Genomic DNA, 17,761 nt, shown 5'->3' with positions numbered 1-17,761 from the left:
TGCCTTCCAACCCAGCATGGCCTAGGAACCAAAGTATCCAGACCTTGTTGAACGAGCCGAGCGTATTCAGTATCTCAAGGCATTCCTATACCAGTTTAGAGTTCACCAGGTTGCCTGTGTGGAGTTGCCAAATCTCCCATCCGGCGCGTCCCTTCGTGCGGATAAGGGAATGCTCGGCGAAGGTGTCATGGCCATGTACATGCACGCATCCGGAGATGTGCGTGTATGGGCATGTTTATGCGCAGGCCGGGTAGGTGGGAAGTAAACGCCCACCCGTGGATAAAAATTGGCTATGGGAAGGATACCCAGAAATAAAACCAACCATGGAGGAGCAGAAGAAGAATGAAGTTACGGTGCAGGGCTTCGGAAACCTAGTGCCGGCGGTTTTTGGGAGTGAGCAAGCGGACTCCCGGCCGTCGATATCCCCGAACTCACCAATTTGGGAGACAACGTCAGTCGCATTAGACGGTCGCAAAAGGGAGATCTTATGTTGGAACTTAAGAAATCCAAGGATGTAACCGCGGACAAATTCTTAAGCCAAATCGGGAAGACTTTAGGGCAGGAAGCCGACATAAGAGCTAGCAGGCCGGAGATCACTATAATCTGCAAAGATATAGATGAAATCACGACGAAGGAGGAGGTCCTCGAAGCGTTGGAGAAACAGTTCGGTCTTGCCGGACTACAAGAGTCAGTGGTGAAAACGCTAAGGAAAGCCTATGGGGGAACACAAACCGCCATCACCAGCCTACCAGTGGAGAACCCACTCAAACTGTTAGCAACAGGGAGAGTGAGAATAGGCTGGGTTATGTGTCGCCTTAGGGAACAGGTGGCGTTAAAACGGTGTTTTAGATGCCTTGGCTTTGGTCACATTGCGAAATCATGCACCAACCCAAATGACAGATCAAAGCAATGCAGGAGATGCGGAGTGGAAGGCCATATCAGCAAGGACTGCGGAGCTGACCCAAATTGTCTACTGTGCAAAAGAAAGGAGGGTGTGGACCATCGGCACATTGCGGGCAGCAGCAGGTGCCCGGAATACAGGAGAGCCTTTAGCACGAATCGCAGATGAGGTTGATACAAATCAACCTCAACCACTGCGAGGCGGCGCAGGATCTAGTCGCGCAAACCATCCGCGGTGGTAGCGTTTGGGTCAAAGACCAAACGGGCCAAGCAGCGCTGTGGACTTGTGGAGAACAAGCCTTCCAAGAAATAATGGAGCACACGGAGAAGGGCATCCACATCTACAGCTGCTATGGCCGATCATAATAGGAGGCGATTTCAATGCGTGGGCTCTTGAATGGGGCAGCTGGATAACTAATGTCAGGGGACGTGTTCTCCTCGAAGCATTCGCGGAGCTGGACGTGGTACTGGCGAATGTTGGGTCTTCGTACACTTTCCGGGGAAGGGGCCTGGGGTCTATAGTGGACCTGACATACGTGAGTGCCACTTTAGCCAGTAGAATCGCTTGGCATGTCAGTGAGGACTATACTCACAGCGACCACCAGGCAATCTGCATAGAGATCAAGGGTGGATCGAGCTCGAAAAAGAGTTTTCGCAGAATGCCGGGTGGTATGCTTGGCAGGACAGTGAAAGCTTTCGAGGGGGACACGTTTTCCGCGGTGCTCAAATCCGACATATCCCTGAATGGTACGGCTGGAGAGAAAGCCACGCAAATCACTCGATGGGTGACGGAAGCATGCGATGCTACTATGCCCAGAAGGCGATTGCTCCCCAGTAGGCAATCCAACTACTGGTGGAACAACGATATCACAAGTTTGCGAGCCGCATGTTTTCGGGCAAGGACGCTTTGCCAGAGGCTCAGGGGAAAACCCGGTGGCGACGGTCCGGCGGAAGCCATTCGGAGGAGCAAAAAGAACTGCTTCAAACAGCTGTGCGACCATGCCGACATAAACCCTTGGGGCGAGGCTTACAGAGTGGTGATGAAAAGACTGCGGAAATCACCCCAGGTGACCTGTCCGCGCCTCCTGAAACACATTGTTACCACTCTGTTCCCTCACCACGAAAATAGGGGAAGGCAAATTTTTGTCCAGCTAAATGACAGCATAATACCGCCCGTAACTGTGGAGGAGCTGCGGAAAATATGTGGTAGGTTCGGTGACAACAAGGCCCCAGGTGTGGATGGCATACGCAACCGAGATTTGAAACTGGCAGTGAAGACTAGGCCCGACCTTTTCGCCAACACCTTCGAGGCGTGCCTAAAAGAAGGAATATTCCCTGCCCAGTGGGAAAAGCAAAAGTTGGTGTTGCTTCCGAAGCCTGGCAAGCCACCTGGAAACCCAGCGTCGTATCTGCCTGTTGGATACAATGGGGAAGATGATGGAGAGAGTCATCTACAACAGACTCCTGCCCATCGTCGAAGCCAGCAACGGTTTGTCGGAACGCCAGTTTGGTTTCCGACGCGCCCACTCTACGGTGGACGCAATTGGCATGGTGGTAAACCAGGCAAAAGGTGCACTGATTTCTGGCGGCTGCTGTGCTGTGGTGGCGTTGGATGTCAAAAACGCATTCAACTCGGCCAACTGGATTAGGCTGACATAGGTGTCCCCGGATACTTAGCAAATTTGATGGAAAACTACCTCGCAGAGAGGACTCTCTGATACGGGACGGATGAGGGCCCCAAAGAGTACATTGTCACAGCCGGGGTACCACAGGGATCGGTACTTGGTGCCCTGTTGTGGAATATCATGCATAATGGGGTGCTTGCTCTTCCCGTCCCAGAGGGGACTACGATTGTCGGCTTTGCTGATGACCTAGCTGTGGTTGTTGCAGCAAACCACCCAGAAGATGTGGAGGTTTACGCAACAGAAACAGTGAGAGCGGTAAAGTCCTGGCTAGAAAAGGCCGGGCTGACCTTGGCGGACGCGAAAACGGAAGCGGTCTTGATAACGAAACGCAGGAAAAATAACACTGTAGCTATGTTCTGCCCCCTACAGCTCCTTTGCAGATTAAAGGAGGCACATTAGTCTATGGCGTAAATTTCCGCCTGGAATATGCTAGTGTACCTGCCCATTGGCTCAAAGTACATTTTCCTTGGACCAATGACACCGGCACCCGCTCTCTCTGCTGTGAGGGATCCGTCAGTGTACCAACTAATCAATTGCTGGTTTAAGCCGTATGTCGCAGCCACGCTCTCCCAGTTTGCCTTGTTACTCCAACGTGTTTCAAACTTCTTATCGAAGTGAAACCTCGTTGTCATGTTGTCCCTCGATATCAGTAATTCGGGATACCGCCTAGAAAGGATATCAATCTTCCTTCGATTTAGGCAGCTTCCCTCCTCACTCATACTACCGGCCATCCTGAATATTCATCTCCTTGCCTGCATCTGTATGTGCAGATGGAGAGGGGTTAATCCCAGAAGGACCTCCAGGGATGCCGTTGGGCATGTCCTCATTACCTCACTGATACACACACAAGCCAACCTTTGGAGCTTATGTAATTCACTGGCTTGTGTGGGGTTGGGTTCTTTCCGCCCAGATTACCGCTCCATAGGTAATCATTGGTCTTACTATTGCAGTATATATTCAAAGTAGTATCTTCGGGCTGCAACTCCATTTTTTTCCTGCTATGGATCTGCAAGTCATCAGAGCCCTCGTGGCTTTCCGACAAGTGTTTCCAACATATGTCTTCCCGAGTAATTTTTAGTCTAGCGTGATTCCCAAATATTTGACCTCTGTTTCTCGTTTCACCTCCATATCATGCAATGTTATGGCTTTCAGGTGATCCAGCTTACGCCTCCTAGTGAATGGTACTATGGTGGTTTTGGTTGGATTACGCTTTAGAACGTTAGTTCTAATATAGTTGTCTATGATCTTCTCCACCGTTTTGAGTACGAACGATGTTAAGCAGATTGGTCTGAAAGATTTAGGGTGAAAATGATCCTTTTTACCGGCTTTCGGAATAAAGACCACTTTTGCCCGTCTCCATGCCCTTGGTATGTAACCCAGTGCTATTCTCCCCCTTACCACCCTCAGAAGAGACTCTAAAATAATTCCTAGGCCTGCCTGAATAAGTGCTGGGAAAATTCCATCTACTCCGGGAGATTTCATTGGTTTAAAAGTTCCCACTGCCCATCTTAGCCTAGCTTCTGAGCATACCTCTTTTGCTAGTTTCCAGCTCTCTTTCCTTCCAATTTTATTCGTTGTTGGGGTGTCAGGCAGATTATTGTCGCCTGCCGCCGAGGGGCAGGCACCCCGGGAAATGAGTTCTGAGAAGCAGGTGTACCCTGTCCTCCTCTTTCTCGGTGAATGTCCCATCTTTCTTTTTCAAGCAGACAGAGGATATTCCCCCGTCTTTGGCTACAGCCTTGTACAGCCTGGTTGCTTCTGTGATCTGTTCAATCCCTTCACAGAATTCTCTAAAGCTGTTCCGTTTCGCTTCCTTGATCGCGTTGCTATACGCAGTCAGTGCATTTTTATACCTCCGCCAGTCCCCGGTTTGTTTTGCCCGGTTAAATAGTTTTCGTACCTCCGTTCTCATTCTGGCTAGGTTCTTGTTCCACAATGGTACATCCCTTGATGACTTGACTGTTTTGGCCGGACAGCTGGCCTCATATGCATCAATGACGATTGTGTTGAGGTTTTCCACCATCGTTTCTAATTCCTGATGTCACCGCCCCCTTGAAGGTGGGCAATGCTGTTGCTCGGGTGCGTTGTGTAGGATTCCCAATCCATTCTTTTGGGATTCCTTATTATTCCTTTTATTTCGGAGTTACCCTCAATGTCGAATCTGATTATCCTCCAATTCCTGACCATCCCGTTCATTAGGGTATTTCCTAGAGTTATATCTAGTACCTCTTGTCTGGTATATTTCCAACTGCTAAGAATAAATTCGAGAAGGTACTCACCTCTACGATTAGTGTCGCTGCTTCCCCAGACTTCGTGGTGGGCGATGGCATCGCAGCTGAGAAGAAGTGGTAACGCCCTCTCGTCGCAATACTTCGTCAGCTTTGCTACTTGTTCCGGTGGAGCCCGGCTCTCGTCTCCTGGAAAGTATCCCGATGCTACAACTGCCTCTCGAGTGCTCCTCCCGGCTTCCAATGAGACTTGGATAGCCGCAAGGTCCCCGGTTAAGAACTGAGAAAGACATATGTATTTTAAATTACGTTTGAGAATTATGCAAGCTCTTGGTTTTTCACAAGAGGAGTCCCAAATTACCTGCTTGCCTTGCAGACGCGAATCTGCCCCCGGTACACCCACGGCTCCTGAGCCAGCACTATTCCAATGTTCTCCTTGGAATTTGCCCTTGCAATCACTGCAGATGCAGCTCTCACATGGTGGAGGTTTATCTGAGCTATCTTAGTGCTGGCTATTGGCTCTGTTATTGTTTGGAGCTCTTCTCCACTGTCGGAGTGTCACCCTCCTTCTCCGACATGGCGTTTTCCTGCGCGTCGCTGTCCACCCCGAGCCCTAGGAGTCCTAGGTCTAGGTCGTCCAGCTTCTGCTCTTCATTGGCCAGTAGGTCTATTTCCCTGGTCGATCCAGTTCTTTCCGCCTCTATGGCTTCCGCGACTTCTTCAGGGACCTCGGTAAGTTTTTCACCCGATGCCTCCTCCGAGGTCTCTTTCCTTGGCTTTTCCTTGTGCACATGCACGGGTATGTTGCCAAATCGGTAGTTGATATGACAACTCCTACGTTTAATTGCCTCCAGGGATCGGTCATCTACCCCGATCGTGAGGAGTTTACCCTTGCCCTCTACCTTGCTTCTGAAGACTCTCCATAGTCGAGTATAGAAATCTTCATTCTGAGCAATTAGGAGTCTCATAAGGTCTTCCGTTTCCATTGCCGCGGCCTTTGGCAGAAAAACTGTCACCATGTGGGCTCCTGGTATATCATCCCCAGCACATGTTGACAGTTCTACCCCTTCCCAGCCTGGCAATCTTGGAACTATGGTTCTAACCCTTTCTGCGGTGCCTTCCGTCGCGCGGTCCACCAGTATAAGGCCTGGTCGAAAGCGTATCCCGGTGAACACCAGTTTCGACGTCCAACCCTTGATCATCTGCTTGACGACAAGTTCCTCAATGATTTCCTGTTCCTCCCGAGTGAGGCATCCGACTAACTATTCTAACCAAATTATCTCCCGAATAAATACTCATTCGTGAGAAGGAGGAAATTTTCGTAAGCCCTACCGTCAGCCAGATGTGTAAAGGAAAGGGTACCAAGTTTGAATTCGAAGTCAAACACTTTCGAGCAGATTTGATACTGATCCATGATCCATGAATTGCCAGGCAAGAAAGAAATAGACGTGCTTACTTGCGCTTGCGGTGATATAATAAGGGCACTATTGGTGAGAGTCTACGTTTCCAAAGCCTGTAATGACTAAAATAAATTGTCATGGTCAGCGAGCCAAAACCAAATAGACACACGCTAGCTAAAACTGGAAACAAAAATTTAAAAAAGACGACTTGACAGCGCATGGGGTCGTAAATCACCGGACGCGAGTGCCGTGCTCGAATGGAAGGATCCACGAAGGATCACATCCTTGTCCATTGTTCCTCTTGCCTCAGATTTTTAATGAGGCGCGACCTCTAAGGTTGTCATCCTTCCTCGACATCCTCAGGCCATTATACCCTAATTTATAAGAGTTTTGGAAGCTTAAGGAGAAGGAGAGAGGAAGAAAGTCCTTAAATCAAAGGAACCTAGTTAGTATTCATGCTATAATATATTCAGAACTCAAAAACAATGCAAGAGAAAAAAAAATCATAATCAGAGATAAATAATAATTAAAATACTTAAACAAAAATAAATAAATATAAGAAGAAGAAATAATTGGAAATATAATGGGAAATAAATAAATAAAAGTAATAAAATAAAACGAATGGCGGTTAAAGGGTAGTATAGGCCTCAGGGCGAAACGTGGATTAGTACCCACGATGGAGCATAAAACTTGGGAAACGCTTGATGAACCAACACCAACAGCTCCACTACCAAACCCCATCTCCACCACCAAGTGGTGATCGGAGGGAGCTCTTTCTTAATGAAAAACTGCAAATGGAGAAGGTTGAAGGCGAGACCCCTGCGCATATAAACGGGACAGACCGTACCAACTGGTCCTCCAGTTTGGGGACTGGGAAGGGCTAACAGCCCTACACGGAAAACCGATGTTACGAAGATACAGAAGGAGCCTCGGACAGGATGCAATTTAAAACAACGAACCCGGCAACGACAACGGAATAAAGATTTGCACATTTTCTCGTCGAACGTGTGCTCCTGCTACGGACCGAATGCTGTTAAGCAGCTAGCCGATACCCTGTCCCAATATAAGGTTGATGGAACCGCACTGGAGAGGGACCGGTTCTAGCGGTCATTCAGTAAACCATACGCTTGGAATAGGTTGCCTAGCCAGCCAAAAAATGAAACCCGCTCTTATCGTCTTTGAAAATATAAATGAAAAGCAATACACTCTGCATTTGCGAGGCAAATTTAGAAATATAAGCCTCATAAACGTTCACTACAGAGTCGGAGAAGGATGCCTTTTACGAGGCAGCTTAGCGGACCTTCGCGTGTCCCTAGTATGATATCAAAATTATACTTGGAGTCAGTCAAGTAGGGACGGAGCCCGTATTCGGGTGCACCGTACCAATGATAATGGACACCTCTCAGCTTTGGTGAATTTCAGAACTTATATGGCGCAAAACCGGGATGTCTGGATTTTCTTATTAAGGCAGGCCTAGACCGGATACCGGTTGTTGCGCCGTTGATGCTGATGAATATAGATCACTCCACCTAGTATCCCCTCTGACAATCAGGTGAGAGTGAATACTCAAGCCATTCACAACATAGCTCTTCACAACACCTATAAGAGCGAAATGAATGGATGGAGATGGAGCATCAACAAATGATCTTCACAACCACCTGAATAGCGTTATCATTGATACGGTCACAAACATGCTTGGTGCCAGCCGCAAGAAAAGTCGGAACGGCTGGTTCGGCGATGAATATAATCTAGCAAGGTAACGGAAGAGGGCTGCATACCAAGTAATGTTGCATAGTTAAGGAGTGCGACACGCGAGGAGATTTATCACGAACTCCGTAGAGCGGAGAAGCGACTTCACAGAAGGAAAAATAAGAAAACTTGAGAGAACCAACGGGTTCTGGACAGGAAGAGGGAATTCGGTATTGCGAAATTGATAAGACTGGCTAGGCTTACCTTGATGAATGTGCGAGACCAGATAAAAGCAGGAGGATCACTATGGAGACCAATCAACATCAACAAAAGTCTAAGGCAGAGGTTGCCCTATCATGCGTCCTCTCTAACCTGGCGCAAGACAAAGCGATTCGGGATACAGATGTGCATGCGAGAGGCACTATCCTTTTCAAGTCTACCCAAGTACTGGCCAGGCGGCGCGTGATCTCGGGCCGCAGGTTAATGAAGCCAAGACGAAGTACATGGTGGCAACGGACCAAGATACGTAAGTTCACTACAGTCTAAATCTATCGGTGTCTAACAAGGGCAGTACATCAACTTTTCATTTTCCATCCCAGTGAATTGTGACGGTTGGGAAGAGGTCCTTGGATCACCCTTCGAAGCGACAATATAATTGTTATGGTAGAGAACTGAAGAGTGGCTGCTTGAGGTCTTTCTGAGATGACAATTTGATACTTTTCAGTGTAGCTCTCGATGACGTCCCCATTGCTTTCAGAAACCAGAGGAACATCGACTGGAAGAAATATGGTCAAATTATCAAGAACAAACTCTCTGGTGCGTAAATTGGTATGGTTTACAACAGACGGACTAGTGTCAAAAGTTAAGGCCCTTGAAAAGGCATTCGAAACCGCATTTAAAGCCTCACATATAAATATCCGAGTCCAGACGGCATAGTGCCTGTTATGGAACAAAAGCAGCAGAAAAGGGTAATGCCGTGGTTGTCAAGATTTGGGATACGTGCCACACTCTGGCAGACGCGCACGCATGGTTTTCATAGTGAAAATGGGCAGGCGCGACCATAACTCCGTGAAGGGCTTTCGATCAATCAGCCTCAGACCCTAGAATGCCCCCTGGACATCCACTTAAGGACGATTATGGAAAAAACGCCTTTCCTTAGGTTTCAGCACACCTACCTCAAAAACAAACCCACAGAAACCTTTCTCAGCGAGAGAATTGGCAATGTTTAGTGTGGTGCTGGATATACAGAGAGTGTTCAATAACGCTAGCACCAGTGCCATGAAGAAAACCCTAACCAATATTGGATTAGAGGAGTATCTTAAGGTTTGGATAATATCCATGCTAGGAACTATGATAATTCAGCCTAATTTGGAAGGAATCCACTTTATCAGTTCATTGTGATAGACAAAATTCTTCTGATATTGGACAGGGGCGGTGAGGGCGGCGAACGCGCCCGATTTAGTGATATTGGTGTCGCGGATGTTTCTCTTCATTATAAGTGACATCATGGAAAGAGCGTTAGGAAGGTGTGCCGCAAGATACGAACTCTACACGAATTCAACCAAAACGAAACTGATGCTATTCACCACAGATATAAGGGTACCCGAAACTCACCTCCCGCGAATAAATGAACAAAGGTTTGTTCTTTTCTACAATGTAAAGTACCTGGACGTAACCCTGGATCAGAAGCTAAATTGGAGATTCGACACAGACTGAGGATTAAGAAGGCGCTTAGCTTTGTTGGCCTGGAATGAGGTCTTCGGGCAAAGATGGTCCTCTGGATATACACCGCCATGGTAGTTCAGATCCTAATGTAAGGTTCTATTGTATGGTTCTGAGGCTCTGAGCAAAGAACCGCGTGTATACGTGCTACCGGGGATCTACAGTCATGCCTGGAAAATGGTCTCAATGTATTCCTACACCTCCTCCTCCTCCTCGATCTCCATACTATGCAGCTTGCTTTACTGTCAGATTATGTGATTTCAAATGCTGGACAGCGAAGCCCTACGGCCTTAGTAACATCTTAGATGAAGTACCTCAAGAACACTGAGCACTCCGCATGGATTACGCCACAGATAAGCCAAACTTCATGAGAAAATTTGCTGTGAACTTTCCAACCAGGCCAAGGTGGAGGAACGGCGACATGTTGTTGTAACTATGCTAAGTTCCAGAGTGTCTACGGCAACCGTAATTAATGTAATTCTCGTCCCAGATGGTAAGTCCCCCCTGTTGTTATACGGATTTCTTACCTGTTACCAACTTTGATAAATTCTACATGCACTAGGGAATGAAGCTGAGGTGTTACGGTTTGGGTTTTTAATATTTTTCATGATTAAATTCCGGGAGTTGAAAATCGAAAGTGCTTACCACACCTTTTGATTGGAAAAATAATTAAATAATTCTGTACGTTTTCGATAAAGAATTGTACCTGTTTTTCTGCATTGCTAGCATAATTGACATCGTCAGAAAAAAAGCCATCGCATTTTCATCGAATTAATAGCCATGCAAATATGGTAAGCTTGAAAAAGTTTTGGAAAAAAACCGGTTGCCTTTGTCAGGAAGGCTAAATTTCGAAACGAAGTACAATAGTTACACTATACGTAACTTCTAGGGAAGTTACCCCTGAGAGTTTGGTTGGGAAAACGAAGACCAACCTGGAAGGGTAAATATGTGTAAATACATGTACATATATGCTGCAACGACCAGACAGAAAAATGTCATCAAAGTTAATCAAGCATTTTCCAAATGGCCCAGGAGATAGCTTAATGATACTCAAAACCAAAATCCTCTCCTATATCTTTGAGGAAAAACATTACCACCAACCATATGAAATTCGTGTGAAATCAACCGGTTAAAACCCTTTTGATAGAGTCTCACTCTATAAAAGTAGCATCCACGTATTAATATGATCAAATATTTACAGAAAAAATTATGCTTTATTAAAGTTTTATAATTTTAACAGGAGGTATTATACATGCCAACTACATCTCGAAAATTATATTTGTTTTTTTAATGGATGGTGGCACAGGATGTCAAAAATGTACGCAATTCCACAAACTGGGGCCTAATTAAAAGCGCATTGACTGACATAGATGTTCCTGGATATTTAGAGAATCTGGGCGAGAATTACCTATTAGAGAGAACTGTCTGGTATGGGACGGATGACGGTCCCAAAGAGTACATTGTCACAGCGGGGGTGCTACAGGGCTTGGTACTCTCTTTCTGTGGAACGTCATGTTTAGAGAGAAGGACACGATTGTAGGCTTGCCGATGACCTGGCTATAGTTGTTGCAGCAGAGCATCCAGAGGAAAAGGTCGGATTGACCCTGCCGGATGAGAAAACGTAAAGAGTCTTAATAACGGACCGCGAAAAAAAAACACGGTATAGGTGAAAGTCAGTGGATATATGATCATCTCTACGCCAGCTATCAAGCACCTAGGGTGATAATTGACATTAAAGTGAGTTTTCAGAATATTGGTAGTAGCGGCCATGACCCCAGTAGACATTCTGGCGAATGAAATGAGTGTACTATTCCATACAAGACGTATGGAGGGACACACAGAACGCAAAAATGCGGCAAGACCAGAGTCCCTTAATCTCTAGAAGCGCAGATGGGATGAGACTTCGCAGGGCCAGTGGACGTACAGATTCATTCCCAGCATTATGGTATGGCTTGGGTAGAAACAGGGTGAAACCAACTACCAGGTTATCCAATTCCTCACAAGACACGGTGGTTGCTCCAGGCAGTACCCTCAACGCTTTGAGCTGGATGATTTGCCTAATTGTTCTACATACAATGGCATACCGAAAGGTGCAGAATATGTCATGTTCCACTGCCCAAGGTTCATGATAGAGAGAAAAAACTCTGCGCTCGGAAAGTATAGTTTCGGGGCTGTTGAGGTCAAAAGAAAACTGGCTTATGTTTTCCTCCACAATTGTAAGAATGCAGAACAAGCTTGGGATGCAAATGTGTCAGTGCGAATCACTTCCAGACGCTTGCCTGGAGTCAGAACTTTTAATTACCTTCTCTTCCTCCAGAAGTAATCTACTCCCTGAAAGAATTACCGGGTTGAAGAAAAGCAGTGACAACCAGAATGCCGAGAGCACGCAACATGACTGCAGACACGAGTACTACTCCAACCGCGAAGCCCGAAACTTAGTTGAAAGTAGTGAAGTGAAATGTACCATAACAGACCCACAACATCAACACTTCCGAGCCATAGCAATGCTACCGTCGCGATATGCGACCAAAGTTCGCGACATAACTTTAAAGTCGGTGATAGGTAACTCATATAAAGTGGTTCAGTGCCAGCCGGGAGGGGAAAACATGGGTGACGAAAAACTCAGTTCCTCCACCGAATGCAATGTCTCGGCGGTAACAAAGTTCCTGAGCCTCTAAGGCGCAATCTATAGGTAAGACATCTACCGTCTACCCTTCAACCGATTATGACGACTGTCGATTATCAACCATTACAAAACTCAGCCGACGGAGCTGCACGTCTTTCGGCACGATACCTTGCCAAAGCAACGTCAGCTATACAAACATTTTCGCCTTCAGCAACATAATCACACCTAACGCAGCTAGTTCAGCAATTGTTGCAGTGCTGCGAGTGGAGATACGCGCACTCGAATGGCAGATTCACTCCGTTAATTCATCTAGACGGAATTCTCAACGTTCTCGGTCCACCTTGCGTACACAACGTAGATCCAAAATTCTTCGCCCAGAGGGTATATATTGATTTTACGGGAGTTTCAATTCCGAAGCCATCAAATGTACGAAATCATATAATTGCACTTCGGTGAATGCCGTCTTTCATCGCCTTCACAACGCCTGGCGATGTCGAACCGAAATACGAAAATGCGATCGCCTATAGGCGTCCATATAAGAATTATATCGCAAACATATAAAAGAGGATGTTCCAAGGTAACCTAGCGAAGCTAACAGCATCAGCAACCGCAAACACCGAAACGATCATCTGAGCAAGAGTTCCAAGCAGTAGTGCCAATATCTCAGCAACCAATTCAACAAAGCACGTCACAAAACAGTGCTGATGGATTAAGTTTGCTAGATCATGCTCCCACGGCAATGACCGGCGCGTCTATTAGTAACATCGCTGGATTCGAATCTTCTTATGCGATGGGCAATGACATTGAAGGAAACCTGATCCTGAACCAACATTAGGAAACTATAGCGTCAATACCTGCTCCTACAAGGGACATCCTAAAAACCGATCTAACTCCGATTCAACAAACTATAAAAGAAATCCAACAGACGAGTTAGATTTACTGATTGCTACCAGCCAGGACTTCATTAATTTCGGACGCCACCAGCAGTTCAACAATAACAACACCACACAACTTCAGCTGGCCTCACAGCACGGCCAGCTGAATTATCGTAATTTCCTTGCACCCAATCACTGGCAGGGTAGTGCTGTGATAGTGCGAATTATTTCCAGACGCTTTCCTATCGAAGTGAACTACTCCGTAAAAGTTAGCTAATTGTTAGTGGAGAAGTTACTCGATGGAAAAGATAGTCCACTCACAGCTCTCACTTTGTGAACACCATAATGAGAAGCAGGATTGGTATTGGATTTAAATAAACAAATTAAATATGTAAACAGGGCTTTCATTCAACTTCTGCTATTAATCTCTCCTGGTAATTCTCAAAGAAGGAAAGATGAGGAAAGCTCAAAGGGCGAAAATAGTGAGCACCTAAGGCAACCCACACCGCGGGCGTTTACGGAAAAAGGTCCAGAGTTACACTAAAGACATTGTTTTAATCTCCGGACGGCAAATAACTGGACTAATCAGAGTAGAGAGAACTGAACTCAGCGTAAAACCTAAAGAGTTACACAAACTTCAAAATTTGGATAGCATGTCTACCACTAGGGCAATGAGAACATGGCCAAAAGCATTCTTAGGCAATGAAAGCGGTTTGAAGAATGTGGAGGTATATAAATCGAAGAAAAATTCTTGTTCTTTCTAGGCGGTATCCTAAGTTACTGATACCAAAGAATAACATGCCAATGAGGTTTCATTTCGATGAGAAGTTTGAATAACGTTGCAGCAGAATGGTATACTGGGAGAGCAAAGAGAGTGACAAACGGCAAAACCAGCAACTGATTAGCCGGTACACTGAAGGATCCCCTCTAGTAGAGGTAACGGGTGCCTTGGTCATTGGTTCAAGGAAAACAAGCTCTGAATTAGCATATTCAAAGAGGAAATTTACGCCCTAGATAGACGGGACTAAGGATATCTACGGACACTGTCTGCAGATTTTGTTAGGGGCGCGGCCGAACCTCCCCATGTGTTCTGGGGCAGTGTCTGGCACTTGTGTAAAATAACTTGGTAAACCAGGGGGAATAGTTAATAACAGATGCAAGGATGAAATGGTTGGAAATAGCGTACATAACAAAATAACTGTCGGTTATAGGCTTGAACGAGATACTATAGTTATTAGGCAAACTAAAACTGGTAAAGGGGCACAATAGTTCTTGTAGGGCGCAGTGAGACTTTCCTGAGACAATATTATCATTCGTAGTGAATAGGTCCTCCAGGTTGGGGGTTGGGTAGGGCTGACAACCCTACACGGAAAACAACCGTTACGAAGCCACAACAGGAGCCTCGGATAGGACTGATATTAAAACGACGAACCCGGCAACGACAAAGGAACAACGATTTGCGCATTTTCTCATGGAACGTGCGCTCCCTGTACAGAGATGAAGCTGATAAGCAGCTAGCCGATACCCTGTCCCAATATAGGGCTGATGTAACAGCGTTGCAAGAGATGCGATGGACAGGGACCGGTTTCCTGGAGAAGAGCCACTACACCATATATTATAGCGGCCATCCAGTAAACCATGTGCTCGGAGTAGGTTTCTTAGTCAGCCAAAAAATGAAACCTGCTGTTATCGGCTTTGAAAGTATAAGCGAACGGCTATGCACTCTGCGCTTGCGAGGCAAGTTTAGAAATATAAGCCTCATAAACGTTCACGCCCCTACAGAGGAGACTGCAGAGTCGGAGAAGGATACCTTCTACGAGGCAGTAGAAAGAACCCTCGAAGCCTGTCCCAGATATGATATCAAAATCATACTTGGGGATTTTAACAGCCAAGTAGGGAAGGAGCCCGTATTCAGGCGATACGTTGGCTCCCATAGCTTACACGAAAAAACAAATGATAACGGACTGCGGACTATTCAATTAGCAGGGTCACACGAAATGGTTGTTGGAAGTACCTGGTTTGCGCGGAAAGCGGTCCACAAACATACGTGGGCCTCTCCAGATGGGACCACTTTCAACCAAATTGACCACGTGTTGATCGAACGCCGCCACCTCTCAGCCTTGATGAATGTCAGAACATATAGGGGGGCCAATATAGACTCGGATCACTATCTCGTTGGCATGGTGTTCCGAGCTCGAATAACAATACCACCTAGAATCCCCTCTGACAATCAGGTGAGAGTGAACACTGAAGCCATCCACAACACAACCCTCCGCGACACCTATAAGAGGGAAATGGATGCCGCAATAACCGCAGTCAATAGAGGACCTGGAGATGAAGCATCAACTAATGATCTTCACAACCACCTGAAGAACGTTATCATGGATACGGCCACAAATATACTTGGCCCCAGCCGCAAAAGGAGTCGGAACGGCTGGTTTGACGATGAATGTAAGCTAGCAACGGAACGGAAGAATGCCGCATACCGAGTAATGTTGCATTCTCAAAGAACGCGGGCACGCGCAGAGACTTATCACGAACTCCGTCGAGCGGAGAAGCGACTTCACAGACGGAAAAAGGAAGCCTGGGAGAACCAACAAGTCTGTGAACTAGAAAAGTACAGGGAGCAACCGCACCAGGCGCGGAAGTTTTACCAACAAGTCAGCAGGATGAAGCCTTATACACCTCGATGCTCATCCTGCCGAGACAAAGAGGGAAATCTGATTTCCGACAGAATGGGCATATTAGAGCGATGGGTTGAGTACTTTGATGAGCTACTGAACAACCAGAACATCGGCGAGTTGGAGGTCCCGCCAACTGAAGACGACGGACAAATACTGCCACCACCAAGTTTAGGAGAAACAGTCCGTGCAATTCATCGGCTAAAAAATCATAAGTCGCCAGGAGCCGATGGAATTACAGCCGAATTGGTTAAATATGGAGGCGACCAGTTACACCAAGTGGTTCATCAACTTGTGCTCAAGGTATGGGACAGCGAATCAATGCCTGACGATTGGCAGCGAGGCATAATCTGTCTCATACATAAAAAGGGAGATATCACACAGTGCAGCAATTATAGAGGTATCACGTTGCTGAGTACCATCTATAAGATATTCTCCACTATCTTGCTAGGCCGGATAGCCCCATACGCCCAGAACATCATTGGCCCATACCAAAGAGGCTTCACTCCAGGCAAATCAGCAACAGATCAGATTTTCTCTCTGCGGCAGGCGATGGAAAAACTGTAGGAATATGGACAACAGTTGCACCATCTGTTCATCGACTTTAAAGCCGCCTATGATAGCATAGCCAGGGTAAAACTGTACACGGCCATGAGGGAATTCGGTATCCCAACGAAATTAATAAGACTGACTAGGCTGACCCTGACCAATGTGCGAGGCCAGATAAAAGCAGCAGGATCACTCTCAAGACCATTCGACATCAACAACGGTCTACGACAAGGGGATGCGCTATCATGCGTCCTCTTTAACCTGGCCCTCGAGAAGGTGATCCGTGATGCTGAGGTGAATGCAAGAGGTACGATCCTCTTCAAGTCCACCCAACTACTGGCCTATGCTGACGATATCGACATCATGGGAAGAACCACCCGAGACGTTCAAACTGCCTTCATCCAGATCGAGCAGGCGGCGCGAGATCTTGGGCTGCACATCAATGAAGGCAAGACAAAATACATGGTGGCAACGTCAGCACCGAAGACGAATCAACCAACAACATCAAACCGCACTGGTCAAACACAAACACGAACAAGAATAAGGATAGGGGAATACAACTTTGAGACCGTTGACAATTTCTCCTATCTAGGGTCGAAAATCACAACCGATAACAACTACGATGATGAAATCCGCGCACGGTTGTTGTCAGCCAACAGAGCCTACTTCAGCTTACAAAGACTGTTCCGCTCGAAACGTCTCACCATAGGGTCAAAGCTCTTACTGTACAAGACTATGATCTTGCCAGTCCTCATGTATTCCTCGGAAACTTGGGTTCTTAGCAAGAAAAATTGCGAACTCTTGGCCGCGTTCGAGAGAAGAATCCTCCGAAGAATTTTTGGCCCCCTACATGAGGATGGACGATTCCGTAGCCTACACAATGACGAAATCTATGAGCGATACCATGACCGTCCGGTTGTGGATAAAATCCGGCTCAATAGGTTACGGTGGGCGGGTCACTTAATCCGTATGGATGAAGATGATCCCACCCGGAAAGTCTATAGGGGCAATATCTATGGTAGGAAAAGAAGACGAGGCAGACCCTGCCTAAGATGGAGCGATGGCGTGGGCCAGGACGCCAGACAGCTTTTAGGGATATCGAATTGGTGGACCTCGGCGCAAAACCGGGATGTCTGGAGTTCCTTATTAAGGCAGGCCTAGACCGGATACCGGTTGTTGCGCCGTTGATGATGATGAGTGAATACTTTAAATAAAGCAGAATTTTTCCCCATCTGGGTGCTACATGATCATTCAGACTCATGCCTTCTCCTTTCTCAACCAGGCTTCAGGCCCTCTTTGCGGAGTTAATAAATAAGTATAAATAAATAAATTTCCTGGCAAATTATTCCAAATGAATATGCTACTTTCAAGTGTTTCATATGTACATATATAACAATTGGACGCGA

Source organism: Hermetia illucens, chromosome 1 (genome assembly GCF_905115235.1).
Source record: "Hermetia illucens chromosome 1, iHerIll2.2.curated.20191125, whole genome shotgun sequence".
Taxonomy (NCBI): Eukaryota; Metazoa; Arthropoda; class Insecta; order Diptera; family Stratiomyidae; genus Hermetia; species Hermetia illucens.
The sequence above is the reverse complement of the archived record's forward strand: the minus strand, read 5'-3'. Positions refer to the sequence as shown.